Here is a 14,688-nt window from a genome sequence, read left to right on the forward strand (position 1 = left end):
TCCTGACCCAGCATTTCAGAGGTGGCCCCAAATTTAAAGATAAGTTCTATCTGATGCTTGAATATCCCCTATAATTACCCCCATATTTACAGCATCACCCAGGAGCCTGTTAGACATGCAACTTCTTTGGCCCCACCCCAGACCTACTTGAAACACAGCAATCTGTGTTTTAACAAGCCTGCCAGGCAATTCTGATGCCCACTCAAAATTTGAGAACCTCTTTTCAACGGTATCTTCAAATATTCCTTCTAATCTTGAGCACCTTGTATGGTGGTATATATGATGATGGTATCTCCAAAGGCAGCCAGAACCATCCTTAGACACCTCTTCTGAGAAGCTCTTCTAAAGAGTGAACTATGTCTAATTAGAAACCCAGATAAGACATTCCCCAAGCTCTCACCTGGGACACAAAATGATGACCCTTCCCCTTTAGGGCTGGACAATCAGAGACTAAATAAGATCCAGTCCCACCTATCTATTTCCAATCAAAGCTATTGAAAAGCCCAGGTCCCTTACCTTCCCCTCGATACTTCTGCCCTCTTTCTAGCCAGGCTACAGATAAGTACACTTTAACATGTTGTAAAGTTAACTCAGGAAACAGGAGTCATCAGAAAGAGGCTGGACAGATACAGAGGACAATGAAGGCAGGAACAGCAAGATCAGACTTTGCCCATGAAAGAGGCCAATAAAACCCTATAAAGGACTAATCCCTGGGCCAGTCCAATGGCTGAAAGAAGTCATTTTGCCATCAGGAAATACCCCCCAACTTCCACTATTGAATAGCACCCAGGGATATAGATACTCGGTAATATCTGTTGAATGGACTCAATCTTCTGAAAAAAAGAAGGAATTAATGTTTATTGAGTCAATATTTACTAAGTTATTCTTCTCAATACTTTTTAACCTTCATTATTTCATTTTCTAATCCAACAATACAGAGTGGCATTACCTACATTTTAAAAACAAGAAATCTGAAAATCTGGGTCTCAGAAAGGGTAATTTGCTCAAGTCTATTGCTCAAAATTCTCTAAGTCAGGCTTCAGCAATACGTGAGCTGTGAACTTCCAGATGTTCAAGCTGGTTTTAGAAAAGGCAGAGGTACCAGAGATCAAATTACCAACATCTACTGGATCATTAAAAAAAGCAAGAGTTCCAGAAAAACATCTATTTTTGCTTTATTGACTATGCCAAAGTCTTTGACTGTGTGGATCATAATAAACTGTGGAAAATTCTGAAAGAGATGGGCATACCAGACCACCTGACCTGCCTCATGAGAAATCTGTATGCAGATCAGGAAGCAACAATTAGAACTGGACATGGCACAACAGACTGATTCCAAATAGGAAAAGGAGTATGTCAAGGCTGTATATTGTCACCTTGCTTATTTAACTTATATGCAGAGTACATCATGAGAAACTTGGGCTGGATGAAGCACAAGCTGGAATCAAGATTGCCAGAAGATATACCAATAACCTCAGATAATGCAGATGACACCACCCTTATGGCAGAAAGTGAAGAGGAACGAAAGAGCCTCTTGATGAAAGCGAAAGAGGAGAGTGAAAAGTTGGCTTAAACCTCAACATTCAGAAAACTAAGACCATGGTATCTGGTCCCATCATTTCACGGGAAATAGATGGGGAAACAGTGACTGGCTTTATTTTTTGGGGTTCCAAAATCACTGCATATGGTGACTGCAGCCATGAAATTAAAAGATGCTTGCTCCTTGGAAGAAAAGTTATGACCAACTTAGACAGTATATTCAAAAGGAGAGACATTACTTTGTCAACAAAGGTCTGTCTTGTCAAGGCTATGGTTTTTCCAGTGGTCACGTATGGATGTTGAGAGTTGGACTATACAGCTGAATACTGAAGAACTGATGCTTTTGAACTGTGGTGTTGGAGAAGACTCTTGAGAGTCGCTTGGACTGCAAGGAGATCCAACCAGTCCATCCTAAAGGAGATCAGTCCTTGGTGTTCATTGGAAGGACTGATGTTGAAGCTGAAACTCCAATCCTTTGGCCACCTGATGTGAAGAGCTGACTCATTTGAAAAGACCCTGATGCTGGGAAAGATTGAGGGCAGGAGGAGAAGGGGACAACAGAGGATGAGATGGTTGGATGGCATCACCAACTCAATGGACATGAGTTTGGGTAAACTCTGGGAGTTGGTGAAGGACAAGGAGGCCTGGCGTGCTGTGGGCCATGATGTCTTGAAGAGTCGGACATGACTGAGCAAATGAACTGATTGTTATTCAGTCACCAAGTCATGTCCAACTCTTTGCGACCCCATGGACTGCAGTACACCAGGCTCCCCTGTCGCCATCTTCCAGAGTTTGCCTAAGGTCATGTCCATTGCATTGGTGATGCTGTCCAACCATCTCATCCTCTGTTACCCTCTTTTCCTTCTACCTTCAATCTTCTGCAGCATCAGGGTGTTTTCCAATGAGTTGGTTGTTTGCATCAGGTGGCCAAAGTATTGGAGCTTCAGCTTCAGTATCAGTCCTTCCAATGAGTATTCAGGTTGATTACTTACTTAAATTTACATCACTAGCAATTGGTGGCATTGGATTTGAAACTATGTCCCCTGACGACAAAACCCATATTCTTTGACTGCCTCATCCTGACCTGCCCACAATGCTGGCCCCGAGACAGAAAGAAAGCACATGATGGTGTGATGATGATAAAGTCACTGTCCATTGTGTATTAAAATCATGATCCTCCAAGCTACTCACTCACGGTGTGGATGAATTGGCTGTGACCCACCCACCCGTTCTTGCTGTTGTTAATCAGAGACTTTCATAGTGATGGAAGCTATAAGCACACAACCATGGTTAGGGGAAGGGCTCTATTCTCACGAATAGGGCTTGACCGGCAGAATAAATATCAGCGGCGGCACACCCATCTGTCTTTTATGGGACTGCGCTACAGGTTTCAACTAATATTCAACACAAAATAAACACTGAATACCAGGAAATAAACCAGATTGGTAAACAAATGGCCAGACAATAAAAGGAGTTTCACCCACCAACCATCAGCCCCATATAAGGAAGGGCAAAATACCAGTAGGGCAGAGAAAGGTGCAGGAAAGGAGAACAGAAATATGCCTATGAGAGTCATTTCCTTCTGCGTCTTTTTTCACCGAATATAAAGAAACTAGTCCTCCTTTCCCTCAGTAATCCCTTCTTCCACCCTACTTCAATCACTCACTGTCAAGGTCACAACTCAACCTTGGCATTTCCACAGCTGCACCTCCTCCATAACCTGGGTTTCCCCAGCCTCCACACAGCCTACCTCTCCTCCTAAGTCCTACAGTTCTCAACTCCAACTAGACCTACAATGCATCTCCCACCTCTTCACTGTCCCCCGACTCCCTGCCTCCATCACCAAAATCACTATTAACTCCCTGGTTCGCCTCTCACCTCAATGTGCTATCTGACAAAATCTCAACCCTTATTTAACCCAACCAGCTGCCTATTTCCTTCCTAAAATAGCCATCTAGCAATTCTGTTTCATTCCACTAATCTATACTGTCTCCCAACTTCTACATAACTTTTTTTTTTTTGACCACACAGTCTGGTGTGTGGGATCTTAGTTCTGTGACCAGGGTTCAGACCTGTGGCCCCTGCATTGGAAGCATGGTCTTAACTACTGGACCACCAAGGAAGTCCCAACTATATTTTATCTTTTCCTCTCTCTGCAAACCTATGTACCTCCCTCCCCAATTCTCACCTAATGAGCTTGCTTCCTGTTTTCCTGAGAAATCAAATGTAGTCAGAAGAGAATCACAAGCCCTGACAAAACACTAGACTTTTCTGTGACCATAGACTGCCTTCTGTCCAGTTACTATAGAGGAAATATCCAGGCTCCTTCTACCTGGCACCTGATTCCACTCCCTCATCTACACTTTCCCATTTCCTAGTTTTTCACAATCTACTGAATTATCCCCAAGAGCACCCAAACATATTGTACTTTCTTCCCTCTGCAAAATGAAACCCTCTTCTAACCCCAGAACCACCTGGAGATGCTGCCCTGTTCCTCTACTCCTCTTTACAGAGATGATCTCCTCAAACTAATTTCTGCTTGCTGTCTCAAATTACTCTCCCATTGCCTTTGGTTTTTTTTGTTGTTGTTGTTTGTTTGTTTGTTTGTTTTTTGCTACCCCTCTAGGCATGCAGGATCTTAGTTCCCTGACCAGGGATCAAACTCATGCCCCTTGCAATGGAAGCACAGAATCTTGACCACTGGACCATCAGGGGAGTCCCTCTCATTGATTCTGAACTCATTGTAATTATGTTTTTACACCTGCTCGCTAGAATCATTCTTATGAAAGTCCCAATGATCCACATTGCTAAATCTGAAGCTAAAAGTTTGGCCTCTGTGCACTGGTACCAAATTGAATCTTGGAGACAGAGTTTTGGTTGAAGTAAAATAGAATAGCTTTATTGCTTTGCCATGCAAAAGGGGACACAGTGGGCTCATGTCCCTCAAAAACTATGTGTTCCTACCAGCGAGGTTTTATAGCAATGGTTCAAGGGTGAGATTGCTGATAAGATTAGGGTGTGTTCAAGGCTTGCACTTCCTTGGTAATCTCTAAAGTCCTGTTCAGTTTCAATAGCTCCAAAAGTCTTAAGACATTCCACCATCGATTTAAAAGTCTAAGTCCAAAGTCTCACCTAAATCAGCCATGGATGAGATTTCAGATGTGAACCTGTGAATCAAACGTGTTATATGCTTCCAAATTGCAATGGTAGCACTGGTTTAGGATCAGCCTTTAAAATTGTCCTGCCACATTGCACTTGGGCCCTTTGGAGTGGGGGCAGAGAGGGAGCCAGCAGATCTCCAAAATGCCTTCAGGACCATTCTTCCATTGATGTTTTGTCATGGACAACAGATCTTGGCTCTTCTGTTTAGACATCTGATTATTGTCTTGATGAATAGCACCTAACTTCCATTGAGATTGTCCATCTAAACTAATCTCCTTACAATTGGTTTGGAAATTTCCTCAACCAAACTAAATCTAGTTTCATTGCTTTCAAGTTCTGCCTTCCACAAAACACCAGGTCAGGAACACAATTCAGCCAAGTTCTTTGCCAGCACCTCCAGGATAAGATTAGATTTCCGACAGCGGCATTCAAGGCCCTGATCAAGGGCTTGCTTTTTAAGATGTTTGATCTCAATCCTCCAGCATGTCTGGACTCCTGCCTTTGATTTGCCACCGTCAGGCATGTATGCACTCATTCATCAGACACCAAGCCCCAGCCCTTGCAGATAAGAACCAGATCCAACCTCTTAGGGACTGAGAGCCTCATCAGGAAGAGTAGACCTATAGAGAGATAAGAGTAGCACAGAGATAACTAAGGCCAAGGCCACAGAGAGGTTCAAATAAAATAATGCTATAGAATTACGATGCTATGGGAGTTTGGAACAGAACAGTATAGAGAAAGCAAACATTTATTTTTGTTCAGTGACAGCAAATTTTCTTAAGGGACAGCTCAACTATCTTTGGATCTTTAGAGGTATGAGAAGTGAGTCCCTCCTTCCACTCCAGGGCCTGGCCAAGCTGGGGAGGCTGAAAAAGGCTGCCTCATAATGTGGGAAGAATCTGATTCTAGGGGCAGCACGAAGGGGCCATGTGGAAGCCCAGGAACAGACAGAAAAGAAAAGTGAGAGAAGAAGGGGAGGGCATCCTGGAAATGTGGAGGATGGCTAGGATCCTAGAGAAAACCTGCTTTGAATTCTCTGTGCTGGGAACGGGTTAGGGACTAAGATCAGAGACACCCACTACCCAAGATTAAGTTCGTTGCTCTGCTTTGCTGCACTGCCACTGCTACCGAGCTCTATTCCCTACCTCCAATTTTAGTATATTTCTGCCACATGGAACTTTTTTGTGTGACTAAAGATTGAAGAAAATCACGCTCCATTTGTTCTCCAAGCTTGTAACAAAGTATCACAAACTGGATGACTTAAACAACCGAAGTGTATCACCTGTAGTTAGGTTAGTTCTTTCTAAGGATGTGATAGAAGGTCAGGTTCATGCTTCTTGCCTAGTTTCTGGTGGTTTGCTGGCAATCTGTAAGATTCTTGGCTTGTAGATACATCACCCTAGTCTCTGCTTTCATGTTCCCATCATGTTCTCCCTGTGTGTATATCTGCCTCTGTCCAAATTTGCCCTTTTTACGGGGATACCAGTCCTACTGGATTAAGGACCACCTTAAAGACCTAATTCTAACTTGATTACTTCTGTAATGAAAGTGAAAGTGAAGTGGCTCAGTCATGTCTGACTCTTTGCAACCCCATGGACTGCAGCCCACCAGGCTCCTCTGTCCATGGGATTTTCCAGGCAAGAATACTGGAGTGGGTTGCCATTTCCTTCTCCAGGAGATCTTCCCCACCCAGGGATTAAACCCGGGTCTCCCACATTGTAGACAGACGCTTTACCATCTGAGCCATCAGGGAAGTCAAAGCAAAAGTGGAAGTCACTGAGTCATGTTTGACTCTTTGAGACCCCATGGACTATACAGTCTTCAGGCCAGAATACTGGAGTGGGTAGCCTTTCCCTTCTCCAGGGGATCTTCCCAACCCAGGGATCGAACCCAGGTCTCCTGCATTGCAGTTGGATTCTTTACCAGCTGAGCCACAAGGGAAGCCCATCTGTAATGAAACTGTCTCTAAATAAGGTTGCATTATGAGGTACTGGAGGCTGTTGTCATTGTTCAGTTGCTAAGTTGTGTCCAACTCTTTGTGACCCCATGGACTGTAGCATGCGAGGCTCCCTTGTCCTTCACTATCTCCTGGAGTTGGTTCAAAGTCATGTCCCTTGACTCAATGATGCCATCTAACCATCTCATCTTCTTTCACCCCCTTCTCCTTTTGCCTTCAATCTTTTCCAGCATCAGGGTCTTTTCCAATGAGTCAGCTCTTTGCATCAGGTGGCTGACGTATTGGAGCTTCAGCATCAGTACTTCCAATGAGCATTCAGGATTGATTTCCTTAAGGATTGACTGGTTTGATCTTCTTGATGTCCAAGGGATTCTGACATATTTGGGCAGGGGGATGTTGCAGAAAGAGATCTAATTCAACCTATAACAAAGAGCTGTGTTTCATGACTGAATTCTTTCGGGTTGGAGAAACAACTGGAAAAGGGAGGTATGACCTAGATCAGAAATGTATAAAGCATGAAGTTGAGGCAAGAGGTGACTAAGAAAAGCATAATCCACAACCCAAGTCCTCCAAGTTGTTGAGAGTGAGGCCACCATATGTATGACAGGGCTTTAGCTAGCCCATAGTGTTGTAGAATCTGGAGTCACAAAACACCTCAGAGGACACTCAAGACAGTGGAGTACAGTTTATTACACCAGCAGGTCGAAGGGGAATTGGTTCCCAACAGGGACCCCGGTGATTTCGGAGGACTTGGTTTTATACCCTCTGCTACATGACTGGTTACACGTCAGTAATTAGTTTCACAACGTACATGGGTGGAAGAATTAACAATTATAACACGCAGATGCAGGCACTGTTGTTAATCTAACTGAGACAACCTGACTTTTACTTCCAATCTTGTTTGCCATCTGTTAGGAGGTGGTTTCCTGGTTTTTCTTTAAAGATGGTTAACAGGTTCAGGCCCAGTTCTCATCCTGCCTTAAGACGGCTGACAGTCTTCAAGATTGAATTCCTCTTGCCCTCCTCCCAGCAGCCCCAACAACAGGAACCTAAAGGAAAAGGGTGATCCTACAAGGCTGCAATAATCAGAACCCATCCCCAGGCAGTTGACGCTTGAGACATTTGAGTCTCAGGGAGATTTATTTTCACTGGAAAGTGTAAGGAAGTCTTCATGGAAGACAGGTTTCAAGATGGGTCTTGAAGAGTTAGTTGTTATTCAGTTGCTCAGTCATGTCCGACTCTTTACAACCCCATGGACTGCAGCATGCCAGGCTTCCCTGTCCTTTACCATCTCCCAGTCCTTCACCATCTCCCATTTCCCATCTTCACCATGTCCATTGATCCGGTGATGCCATCCAATCATCTCATCCTCTGTCGTCCCCTTCTCCTCCTGCCTTCAATCTTTCCCAGCATCAGGGTCTTTTCCAATGAGTTAGCTCTTCACATCAAGTGGCCTAAATATTGGAGCTTCAGCATCAGTCTTCCAATGAATAATCAGGGTGGACATTTTAGAGGAGGAAAAAATAACTTTCCTTTTTTACTCTTCTAAGTTTTCAACTGGGGCCCCTGAAACAAAAGGCAGATTAACAAGAGAAAAACAAGCTTATCACATAAACTGGCATCTGGTCCCATCACTTCATGGCAAATAGATGGGGAAACAGTGGAAACAGTGGCCGACTTTATTTTTGGGGGCTCCAAAATCACTGCAGATGATGATTTCAGCCATGAAATTAAAAGATGCTTATTCCTTGGAAGAAAAGTTATGACCAACCTAGACAGCATATTAAAAAGCAGAGACATTACTTTGTCAACAAAGGTCCATCTAGTCAAGGCTATGGTTTTTCCAGTAGTCATGTATGGATGTGAGAGTTGGATTATAAAGAAAACTGAGTGCCGAAGAATTGATGCTTTTGAACTGTGGTGTTGGAGAAGACTCATGAGAGTCCCTTGGACTGCAAGGAGAGCCAACCAGTCAATCCTAAAGGAGATCAGTCCTGAGTCCTTCATTGGAAGGACTGATGTTGAAGCTGAAACTCCAATACTTTGGCCACCTGATGCGAAGAGCTGACTCATTTGAAAAGACCCCGATGCTGGGAAAGATTGAGGGCAGAAGGAGAAGGGGACAACAGAGGATGAGATGGTTGGATGGCATCACCAACTCAATGGACATGAGTTTGGGTAAACTCCGGGAGTTGGTGATGGACAGGGAAGCCTGGCGTGCTGTGATTCATGGGATTGCAAAGAGTCAGACATGACTGAGCAACTGAACTGAACTGAACTAAACTGTGTACATAGAAGATATGTAGGGGAAAATGAGTAACACTCAGAGGTGACTCAAAATTCAGGCTTAAATCCCATCTGCTCCAGAGAAAAGGGAGGAAGATGTGAGGAGGCTGATTATGGGAGGTAAACAAGAGGAAGCTTTGTCACATAGATTTAAGGCATGCCTTCTCTGCAGTGTTGGTCCTTTAATGGACTGGAACCTGGTGATCTGGAGTTAGCAATAAGAAAGTAAGAGAGAGAAAGAGGCTGATAACTTTGACATGTCTTCCACCTACTTTATCACTGATGGCCTGGCTCTTTGTTTGTTTCCAGCTGTAACTTGTACAGGCACAACTCAGAGATGTTGTGGGTTCAGTTCCAGACCCCTTCCAAAAAGTAAATATCCTACTGTATTTTTTGACTTCCCAACTAAAAGTTGTGTTTATGCTTCACCATAGTCTACTAAGTGTGCAATACCATTACGTCTAAAAGAATATACCATAATTTTAAAATAATGCTAATGAGAAAATAGTGCTACAGATCTGCTCAATGCAGGGTTGCCACAAACCTTCAACTGATTAAGAAAAATGCAATATCTGGCAATCACAATGAAACAAGGTATGCCTATACTATGATTATCTGACAATGGTTAGATTCTATCTTGCCAAGTCATTGTAAACTTCTAGAAATCTATGTACCTCAGCATGTAACATACCATCCAACACACAGAAGACACTCAGTAAATACTTGTTAATTATTTCCTAAAATTGCTTATAAATCTTTTGGCTTATGAGATCTTAGTGGCCCACTTCTGAAAGGCCCATGGAACCCCATTCCTACCCAATCAAGGCCATAAATATTCTGAAGGTCAAATGAGATCAACTCGGAAGCCAGGGAATGGATTCATTGTTTGACTCAAAGTGAAATTCAAACAAGACTTTGGAGCTTCAAAGAGAAACCAAGCTTTCTTTTATCAGAAATGTCTAGGCCAGGTTTCAGAGGCCCACAGGATCAGAAGAAGGAACATTGAAAGGATCGCCAGGTCGACCAGGTAAGATATCTATGAATTCCTCTCTTTGGTTCTCACAGAAACTGGACCATACTAGGGGAGACAAAGGGCCTAGACGGGCCCTGAGTAGGGTCTCTGGGGAAATGCCATAAACCAGGGGTCTGTATATGATGTATATACCTTTTCATAAAGCATTTAAGATAAGCCAGTGCAGTCCACAGAGACAGAATTTGCAACCACCTAACGTTGGAGATGCAGAGTCTGGCCAGCTAAGGAGGTAAGTGAAGAAACAGAATAGGTTTCAGAGATGGTTCATATCTCTGTGTGAACCCAGATACCTTAAGATAGAAGGTGGGAAACCCCACAGGACATCTCCATTTCCCCCCTCCCTGAGTCCAGCTGTAATTAAAATGTGATCAGGTATAGGATGCATCTAGAACTGTTGGAAAGGCTCCTAAAGAACCCCCTCCCTTGTTCCTGACAGCAGCGGGGACTAAAGGGGTCTTGGGAGAGTCTATCACAGGATCCAGCTGCCTCTGCCAGTTGCCAGGTTTGTAGTTTTATTATTTATCACACATGTAAGGAGAAAGTCTGTTCTGAAAAAGGGAGACAGATATAATCCATTCTCTCATATCATGTAGCAGACTGTAACATTCTATGTGGTATCCATTATGAAAACTGAAGGCAGACGGTCCAGGGTTCAAATCTCAGCTTTGGCATTTCATAGCTGTGTGTCTTGGAGAAGAAAATGGCAACCCACTCCAGTGTTCTTGCCTGGAGAATCCCAGGGAGAGAGGAGCCTGCTGGGCTGCTGTCTATGGGGTTGCACAGAGTCGGGCACGACTGAAGCGACTTCGCAGCAGCTGCAGTAGCAGCTGTGTCTCTGACCTGAGTTACTTAACCTCTCTTAACCTCAGTTACTTTGTCTGCAAAATGCTCACAGCAGTGATATATAGCTGGAGGAATTGCCTGATGCCTACAGGGCTGTGGAGTCTAAACACTGATGCTTGCTGTAGTTGTTATTATAAACCACCCTTATGGGAAAGCTGAAGTTCCTCTGAGAAAGGAAGGGGTAAATCAAGGTCAAGGCAGAAGTGGCACATGCTGCATACGTCCATCTCAATTGACACTGCCAAACATTCTGCCACTCCTATGTCACCTGGCAGAGAGAGCATTCTTTTTGAAAAAACTTTTTAAAAATAATGAAAAGAAGATAGCAGTCAGAAAGAATAAATTCACGTCTCAAATCCATTTATCCACAAGCAAGTTATTTCACCTTCAAAGACTCCATCTCCCTGTTTGCAGGGATGCAGGTAGAATAAAAAATAGTGGGAGAAAAAAGAAAAAGAACAAATGCTTTTAAAAAAGAAAAAAAAGTAAGGAGACACAGTGAGTACCTGAACTGTCAGTTGACAGACCAGTGAAAGCTGTTGCTCTTATGGGAGAACTCGACAGACCAGCTAGATTTTTTAAATTAGTTATTTTTTAGAATATTTACCTGGCTGCATCAGACAACCCACTGTCTTAGCTCCTGGAGGACATATGAGATCTTAGTTCCCCAAACAGGACTCAAACCCTTGTCCTTTGCATTGCAAGATGGATTCTTAACCACTGGACCACCAGGGAAGTCCCTAGATTTTAAAATAAGAAAAATTTTGGGAATTTCTTGGAGCTCTATATACTTTGTATTTTTACCTGTTAGGGTCCAAGAGAAAGGAATTAAACCAACAAGATGTGTAGGACATTTATATACCACCGTGGTTCTCAAACTTCACCAGCCTCAGAGTCACCTGGGGAGTAAGTTAAAACAGATGGCTGCAAATGGCACAATTTTTTTCTTTTTATGATTGAGTAATATTCCATTGTATTTATGTACCACATCTACTTTATCCATTCAGCTGTTGATGGACATTTAGGTTGCTTCCATGTCCTGGCTACTGTAATAAGTGCTGCAATGAATATTGGGGTGTATGTATACCCCAATGTGAATTATTTAGTGCCATTGAGCTGTACAGTTAAACATGCTTAAAATGGTTAAAATAATATGTTTTATATTTTATATCTTTTACCACAATAAAAAAAAAAAAAACATTTTAAGCAGACAGCTGATCCCCAGACTTTGGGGGCTCTTATTTAGTGAAAGTGAAATCACTCAGTTGTGTCTGACTCTTTGCAACCCCATGGATTATAGCCTACCAGGCTCCATCCATGGAATTTTCCAGGCAAGAGTATTGGAGTGGGTTGCCACTTCCTTCTCCAGAGGATCTTCCTGACCCAGGGATTGAACCTGGGTCTCCCAAATTGCAGGCAGACACTTTACCATCTGAGCCACTAGGGAAGCCCTTCTTATTTAGTAGGTCTAGGCAGAGGGCCAGTAGTCATGTATGGATGTGAGAGTTGGACCATAAAGAAAGCTGAGCACCGAAGAACTGATGCTTTTGGACTGTGTTGTTGAAGAAGACTCTCGAGAGTCCCTTGGACTGCAAGATCAAACCCGTTAATACTAAAGGAAATCAGTCCTGAATATTCATTGGAAGGACTGATGCTGAAGCTGAAGCTTCAATGCTTTGACCACCTGACATGAAGAGCTGACTCACTGGAAAAGACCCCAATGCTGGGAAAGATTGAAGACAGGAGGAGAAGGGGATGACAGAAAATGAGATGATTGGATGGCATCACCAACTCAATGGACATGAGTCTGAGCAGGCTCTGGGAGTTGGTGATGGACAGGGAAGTCTAGCATGCTGTAGTCATGGGAGTCATAAAAAGTTGGACACGACTGAGCAACTAAACTGAACTGAGGCAGAGGACCGAGAATCTACATTTCTAATAAGTTCCCAAGTGAAACAGTCTCACCTGTCCAGAGACCACACTTTGAGATCCACGGCTGTAGGTACTGGAAATGAGTTTGAGATCAATTAAGAAATATGTTCAAAACAAAGACCCTTCTCCAAGAAGGTGGTGGTAGTGGTGGTTTAAGCCACTAGGTCATGTATGACTCTTAAAACCCCACAAACTGTAGCCTGTTGTGCTCCTCTGTCCTTGGGATTCTCCAGACAAAAATGGAGTGGGTTGCCATTTCCTCTTCCAGGGGATCTTCCCAACCCAGGGATCAAATCTGAGTCTTCTTCATTGCAGGCATATCCTTTACTGCTGAACCATCAGGGAAGCCCAAGGATGGTGTCTCCTTATCAACAAACAGATATTAAGTATTTCCTCTGTGCCAGGCTCTGTGTGGGAAGCTTTCTCACTTAATCCTGATGACACCCTCTGAGAAAGGTGTTATTATGATCTACCTGTCAGAGATAAGAAAACTGAAGCCTAAAGAACTCATGCAACTGATCAAGGTCATGTAACTAGTAAATGAAGGGACTGGGAAAAGGACCCAAAGATGTTTGAACTCTTAGCCCTGATGCTGTCTTGCCTTTATTTTTTAGCTTATTAATATTAAATAGTGCCAATTAATTAGCCAGCCAAACCCAGGTTGGTCATTGATAGTTCAGAGTGTTTCTCTCCCTCTGGAAACAATTAGGATCATGGTGGGGTGGGATGTGACAGAATTCATTTTGTAAGTGTGACTTAGAGGCACTTTCTATTGAGCAGAAAGCTCCCTGATAACAGACTTCTGGAATCTGTTGTTTTTCTTCAGTTGTGTGTGACTCATTGCAATCCTAGTTCGCTAGGCTCCTTTGTTCTCCCCTATCTCCCAGTTTGCTCAATTTATGCCCATTGACTCAGTGATGCTATCTGGATTCTAGTAATGTAGAATTCAGTTTCCTGCCAGCAGGGAGTGTATCATTTAGGTGGAGAGACAAGATCAGCAGCCGCAGCAATTAACATTAACAGTTAATATCAACATTAATGATATAAGGGGCCTTTTCTCTCACCTGAATGGGAAATCTTTCCACCTGTCAGTGTCTTCAGAGTCTAAAGATACTTGTCCGCCACCACCCATGGTGTACGTGCACATCAGCACAGATAATGAAGAAATTCTCCAGGCCTCTCAGCTTATCGGGGCTTCCCAGGTGGCGCTAGTGGTAAAGAACCTGCCTGCCAATGCAGGAGACATAAGAGACATGGGTTCAGTCCTTGGGTCAGGAAGATTCCCCTGGAGGAGAGCATGGCAACCCACTCCAGTATTCTTGCCTAGAGAATCCTATGGACAGAGGAGCCTGGCAGGCTACAGTCCATAGGGTCACAAAGAGTCAGAAATGACTGAAGAGACTCAACATGCACCCAGCTTCAGTTCAGTTCAGTTGCTCAGTTGTGTCCGACTCTTTGTGACCCCATGAATCGCAGCACACCAGGCCTCCCTGTCCATCAACAACTCCCGGAGTCTACCCAAACCCACGCCCATCAAGTTGGTGATGCCATCCAACCATCTCATCCTCTGTCATCCCCTTCTCCTCCTTCCCCCAATCCCTCCCAGATTCAGGGTCTTTTCCAATGAGTCCACTCTTTGCATCAGGTAGCCAAAGTACCGGAGTTTCAGCTTCAACATCAGTACTTCCAGTGAACACCCAGGACTGATCTCCTTTAGGATGGACTGGTTGGATCTCCTTGCAGTCCAAGGGACGCTAAAGAGTCTTCTCCAACACCACAGTTCAAAAGCATCAATTTGTCGGCACTCAGCTTTCTTCACAGTCCAACTCTCACATCCATACATGACCACTGGAAAAACCATAGCCTTGACCAGACGATCATTTGTTGGCAAAGTAATGTCTCTGCTTTTTAATATGTTATCTGGGTTGGTCATAAC

Source organism: Muntiacus reevesi, chromosome 5, assembly GCF_963930625.1.
Source record: "Muntiacus reevesi chromosome 5, mMunRee1.1, whole genome shotgun sequence".
Classification (NCBI taxonomy): Eukaryota; Metazoa; Chordata; class Mammalia; order Artiodactyla; family Cervidae; genus Muntiacus; species Muntiacus reevesi.